Raw genomic sequence first — 7,174 nt, forward strand, 5'->3', positions numbered from 1 at the left:
TGGGGCATCGGCTAGGTCTGAAGCTGGGGGCATCGGCTAGGTCTGGAGCTGGGGCTGCGGCTGGAGCTGGGGCTAGAGCTGGGTCCGCGGCTGGAGCTGGGTCTGGAGCTGCGGCTGGAGCTGGGGCTAGAGCTGGGTCCGCGGCTGGAGCTGGAGCTGGAGCTGGGTCTGAGGCTGGAGCTGGGTCTGAGGCTGCGACTGAGTCTGGAGCTGCGGCTGGAGCTTGGGCTGGGCCTAGAACTGGGGCTGCGGCTGGAGCTGGGTACCTTGGGATCCGCCGGTGGACACTACCCCCTATAGCGCCACGCCTTCTCTTTGTCCAACTATTCATAAGAAATATGAAAACATTTTAACTGATGTAATAGGCACAGTGTCAACGCTTCCGACAGACCCCCTTTAAGTAAACTTACGTTAGCTTTCTCTCAAGAAAATAAGGGAATTTTTGGCCGCCTCTTAGGCCTCATTTATTCCAATTCCTCGCGCCAGTTGAGGACTCTCCTCCTCTTGGCGCTCGGACGTGCGCTGTAGCTGCGGCTGCGGCTGGATCAGGGGCTGCGGCTGGAGCTGGGGCTAGAGCTGGGTCTGCGGCTGGAGCTGGAGCTAGGGCTGGGTCTGCGGCTGTGGCTGGAACTGGAGCTGATGCTGGCGACGGTGCTGTCCGATATTTTTTGACAATAATAGTAATTCGTGCAATAATTTTATACAGAAAAAAAAATAAAATGAAAAAGAAAAAACTATTTCTTAATGCAAATCATACAGTAATAACATTATTTTCACGTCTTTTGACGGTCCTCCTTCAGTGCCTCATGAGGGAGAAGGGAAGCTCGCGCTTCCCTATTTCTTCCCAGTCAGTATAAAAAGGGGACTGCCAAATTAACGACGATATTAATGAAACTAAATGCCCTAAATAGTCCATCTTCCGTGGATTCTGTGTATAGCACGAAATCTGTCCAGCGTAGTTTTTTAACCGCCATCTCTCTTTGTACCTGATAATAATAGTAAGACTTTCTGTTTAGCTCAATTACTCCGTTATTATTTCTTTTCAAGCAAAATACTGTTAGTTTTTTCCTGTCATCAGGGTGCCCTGGATCGAATGTTTCCCATTTATCCTCTTCAAGTGATTCATTATTCTTCTTGGAATAAAGTTTTGGCCGATTTAAAGAAATTTCTTTCAGTGGTTTTGGATTAACATTTCATAATTTTGGAGCCTTCCAGCCACAGATTGTGGAAGTGCATGCTATTTCGATTTCTCCAGGTGTCATTTCGCCGTATCTTTCCAAATATAATAGTAACGCACCAACAAGACTGCATGTTCCAGATTTTTTAAAAGAAGTATTATGAATAGGCAAAATAGGCAAAATCAGTACGACGGTTATTAAAATAAATTTTGTACAAAAGTTCACAACGTACCCAACTGCACATTCGCATCTACCACCACATATAATATAGTCTATTTGGTCTAGAACAACGAATACGCGATAGCTCTCTGATCTCATTGAGGGGTAACAGCGAGACTTTACTTACAGAAATTGATCATAAACCTATAATAATTGTAATTATTTTAACTAACTCTCATAATAATAGACTGTTTCCCTACCAGACTAGTTTCAATTCCGTTAATAATAACATTGACTGCATCATGCGCTACAGCTCGATTAAAACCTTTAAAATTTCATTACTGGCATTATCGATGTTTGACTTCTGTTGAACCAAATAATTATAAACATCAACTGATGTTATTTTTGGAATAACAGTTGGATTTTTATTTATCGACCAATTAGGAATTTCATCTGGTTCTGGCCCATAACAGCCGCCGCAGATGTTCCCATCACCGCCACCGCCGCAGGTGTTCCTGTCACCATATCCTTCACCGTGGTGTTGTCAGAGAAAGTAGCGAAACGACAAAATTAAGGATAGTGTATGACGCGTCCTCCCATGTGAAAAATTCTCCCTCACTCAATGAGTGTGAAGAGGCAGGCCCCAATTTGGTCCCTGAACTTTTTAAAATATGAATTTGTTTTCGTAAACATAGAGTAGCCTTTACAGGAGATATAGAAAAAGCATTTCGCCAAATCAGTATAGTTGAAAGAGATAGAGAAGCTTTAAGGTTCTTTGGGGTTAAGCGTTTGGTGGGCGCTGCAAAAAGAGAACTTGTAACTTAAAGAATAACTAGAGTTACTTTTGGTTGTACGGCTAGTGCGTTTTTGTTAGCGGCTGCCATAAAGTATCACGCAAAGAAGTTCATGGAATCCCACACTAGAGCTAGCGAGGTTTTGTCTAAGGACCTATATGTAGACGATTTAGTTTCAGGGGAAAGCAATACTAGAGAAGCCAATCAAACAAGCATCTGAGATATGGGGAAACCGGCAATAAGAAAATTCTACAGTAATTCGAGAGAAATTAGGAAAAAATGGGGTGACGTCACTCAAGTTCAAAGGGAAAGTGACATTAGTGCGGGAGAAACAGAAAAGGTGGCGCAAGTTTTGGGAATGACTAGGAATGAATTCAAGGACACCTTCCATTATGACGTTAGCGAGATCTTAAACTTTTTATTGAAAAGGGAAAATATCAAACGTTGGGTTTTGAGGGCAGTAGCGAGAGTTTTTGACCCCCTGGGTTTGTTGTCCCCATTCAAAATACTTTCTAAACTGATTTTCCAAGAAATATGGAAGTAAGGGCTAGAATGGGATATCCCTTTGACAGGAGAAATAGCGGAAGAGTTTGACGCATGGTGCGAGGAACTCTCCCATTTAGTAACAATATCAATCCAACGGTACTATTTCTTGAATGAGCCGAAAAATGAAGAACCGGAAATACAAATGCATGGTTTCGTTAACGATAGCCAAAAAGCCTACGCGGCTGTTGCCTATCTTAGGGGTGTTTATGCTAATAATGAAGTGCACACCTCTATGGTGGCAGCAAAAGCGAGAGAGGCACCCATACAAGCTTTATCATTACCTCGTTTAGAATTAATGGGTGGACTCTTAGGTGCTAGGTTTATGAAAAGTTTAGTTCAAACGTTAGGATATTTTCCCCACGGTTAATTAGAATGTGGATTAGGGATAATGCAGCTAGATGGAAACCCTTTGTTTCTAATCGGGTTAAGGAAATTCAAGGAATGATAGACATAGACCCCTCTTGTTTGCATCATGTAGAGGGAAGGGAAATCCAGCTGACTGGCCCTCGCGTGGTGGAAACATAGGAGAATTCGTCAATTCGGATCTTTGGCTTCAATGGCCAACTTGGCTATCAAAAGACGAAGAAAGCCCAGCAATATAAGTGGAATAAAGGGGGAAAGAACATGTAATTTTAGAAATTCCAGAAAACACTCTACAACCAATAATTAAGTTAGAAAAGTATAGTTCAGTAATGAAAGTGCTTAGGGTGACTGCTTGGGTTTTGTGGTGAATTTGAAAAGAAAACAGAGAAAAATTACAGAAATTTGTTACGAAAAAAGTCATCCTTGAATATTATCACAAAAAACCTGTTAACTGAATTGATAATTATTGTTTGTCATGTGAGACTTAAACATGATGGTGTAGATGATATTCTAGTAGAAATTTTGGATAAATAAGCTCAGACGTCCTATTAAGAGCAAAGTGCAACGATGTCCAGAGTGCAAAAGACTTCGGGCAAGAGCAACTGTTGCTGAAACGGCTCCCCTGCCAGAAGCGAGAATAAACCCATCACCTCCTTGTTCGGTTTGCGGTATTGACTTTGCCGGTCCACATTTTACAAAGGATGGACAAAAGTGCTATATCGCCGTTAAAGAGGAAACAATGTTGGGTAAGATGAAGTCGTTAGGTCATGCCTGGTTCGTTTACCGAACCTGTACAGATGCTCTATCCCCTTGAAATTTAATTCTGAACACTGTTGAAGGTGAGGAGGGTAATAAAAATCCAATTTTTAAGTGTTAATTTTTAGTTTTAAATTCATAATGAATTGAGTAATGATTTTTGTAAAGTGTAAAATTGTTTTGTTAATTTTATTTTTGTATGTAGAACTTTTGGCAAACCACCTTATTTTTTGGGGTTTCCACACCTGTTTTTTTGTAAAGGTATTTTTCGTTTAGTTACGCACTAGGTTTTTTTCCATTCTGTTGTTGACGAACTCCTCGCTTAGGTATTTTTTAGAAGCAAACAAATAAGTAAAAGAAAAAAGTGGATGAGGGGAAAAGTATGAAAATTTCCAATAGTCGCGAGTCATCAGAGTTTCGCCGTAGTTGACCGTTTTATTGGCGTAGCTTTACTGGGACTGTTCACTCCCTTAAAATAGGTCTTGTTTTAATTCGCGGTTACGCGGTTACCGTCGTCTGCTATTGTGTAATCTCGGTAATTTGGCTATAGCGCGAGCAGCTTGCGTCGTGATGCGCGTGATCGAGTGGGCTATGGTTAAACCAAAAAGCATAAATGTCTGAACTACTTTCAGTTGCGAGTTTGCAAGTCCATCAGTCACTAGTAAACTAAATAGTTATTGGCGAAACTTTGATGTCCGCGTTTTTTAACACAGGCTCTATGGCCATTGTTATACTTTCCCTCTCATCCGCATTTGGTAAAAGGTATAGTTTTGAACGTAAAAACGAAAAAAGGATTATCATTCGTTAAGGTTAGGGCCTTTACCTGAAAAAGCCAGAACGTTCTTTGGTCACAATATGAGCGTTTCGAGCACGCTATTTACTATAAAAAAGCGTTTGACCAAGACACATTAGAGATTCCTTTTAGAACTTTTCAAATGAGAAGGCCTATCCGTGCGTTTAGAGACCATCAGCGGTAAAAATAAGAATAAAAGCTACTCAAAGCGCGAGTAAAAACGAATAAACTCTTTATGAAAGACCCAAAACGCGGGAACAACAACAAAATTTTGTTTTTTTGAGATGCAAAGTGCGCCATAAAAGTAATTTTTAAAGCGAAAATTTGGTAGAGAACTCAATGTGCGAGAAATAATTAGTAACAATTTTTTAAGAAAAAATAAATTAACTTTTTTGTGTTTTTATTAATTCAAGAAACAGCCGCCTTCTTATTTAGCGAGTGAAAAACGTGCCAACGCGTAAAATAAATTTATATGTGAGTAGTCGAACTTTCCAACACATTTAATCGCGATACTGTTTCAGTCCGCTAACGCGATCGACTGACTACTACATGAACTCGGCTCTCCCAAAGCTATTTTCGCGTCCGTATACTTCAAGGCCACGGAAAAACTTCAACATTTTTACAGTTTTTGCTTTGCGTGGACGTTCGAGCTGACAAAAATAATATTACATAGATCATATACCTGCAGCATTCTAACTTCAAAGTTGATGTTAATGGGTTTAGGCAAAGTAGTCTTATAATTTGACAGCGTCTCGCAGTTGCACATAAATGGGATACTTTGTTGTAACTTCATATTTTGTGAGTTAGAATTAAAGAAGCCTAAAGAGTATCGTAATTTTAAGTTGAATAAACTAGTTATCCGTACAAAAATAAAACATATGACAATCTTCGCTTTAGACCTGCTTTAGATCCAATTTACAGCGGAGTTTTTAATGAAATTTTGTACAGTTCCTTTATATAACGCATATCTTACTGGGCTATAATAATGTTATTATTGTCTCGTCTTTGCTGTGCTGTATCCCAGTGACAGTATATTGTATATAAAAGATGGCTCCGGCCATATTAACGTTTTTCAATGGATAGCTAAATTTATTGTAAGGTGACCCCGGCCTATATACTTTACTGGTTATTTTTCTCTTTTAATTTTCAAATATTATACCAATTACGAATAATAATAATCTAGCATGATTTTGGGTTACAGATTAATGAAACAAGTAAATAACAGTAGTAGGGACTATACAAATACGCATGGATCCAAGATGGCCGCCACCCCAAGATGGCCGCCCTCTCCCCATCTACCAAACTCAAACCAAACTTTTCAGACAAGTCTGGACTAGCCCGAGCTCCTGCCTGTTAGTTTCAACCCCCATGACATCATCTTCTTAACTTAAACTAAAACTAAAAGCTATAGTCAACCTTGACGTCATCCCTGGCTTGCTGACATTGGGTGTTACCCTTTAACCACTCCAGCTTTTCTCTCTGTAAGCCTAAAGTTAATAAAAACACAGATTTTAAGACATCAAATATTTACTTTTTATAAGATGTACAGATATGCGTAATAAATAAATACAAAATATATAGTACAAAATAATCAACAACCAGCAAGGATAAACAAACATGTTTTAACGAGTTCATTTTTCACATTGACCCCGTATCGTTATTTGACTCGGAAGTGCAATCGGCGGAGGGCCGTTTGGGTTTATTTTCCAGCTGTTTTCTGCTTCTCCGCTCGATTTCGTAAAGAGTTAACAAAATGTTGACTATTAACCCGTAAACAAAAAAGAAAATGAGGCATAGCATATTGGGCGGGTTGCAAAAGCAAATGATATTTAAATAGCTAGTACGTGATATATATGTAATATAATAGCAAGGAAAGCGATATTGTTGATTGGTTCCTACTTGGCTTATTAGGCGGGGTGTAAGTAAAGAGATAAATTTCATTGGATAGGTTAATTAAGGCGGAGCTAAAAAATAAGCCTATAATTATAAGTCTGGAAAGAATATACAAATATGCAAATAAAGATTTTAATAACAAATATTATACAATAACATTAAAACAAAATAACAAAAATATATAAAACTAAAATATTTACGTAAAAAAAAACCCACCACCAATAAAAAATTACTAGACGCCGGTCGACCCAAACCCCCCATTGCCGCGTAACGTAGGGGTTAAACTCTAGAGATAACAAGAATCTTACGGAGGCTAGATTTGACGGTGCGACCATTTGAAGCGGGATGGTAAGGGGGTGTGAGGACATGCTTTATGCCAGCGGTGGAGGCAAAGTCCTGGAAGGGTCCGCTGGTAAAACACGTGGCATTGTCGGTGACGAGCGTCTGAATGATTCCAAAACGTGCGATATGTTTCGTAATAAATTCTATCACAGCCTCACTGCTCGTGGTGCGTATTCTTTCCACTTCAATCCACTTAGTGTATGGGAATTTACCTTCAGGGGGGCCAGCGAAATTGGCATGGGCCCGCTACCACGGGGTTTGTGGCGGCGCCCAAGGTGTATGACTGGACGCAGGCATGGAAGCCTCTTGCTAGCAAGTGGTGCAGGTTTTCACAAGAGTTTCGATGTCCC

This window comes from Phalangium opilio, unplaced genomic scaffold (genome assembly GCF_054372755.1).
Source record: "Phalangium opilio isolate 3A_F unplaced genomic scaffold, DU_Popi_V2 ptg000026l_1, whole genome shotgun sequence".
Classification (NCBI taxonomy): domain Eukaryota; kingdom Metazoa; phylum Arthropoda; class Arachnida; order Opiliones; family Phalangiidae; genus Phalangium; species Phalangium opilio.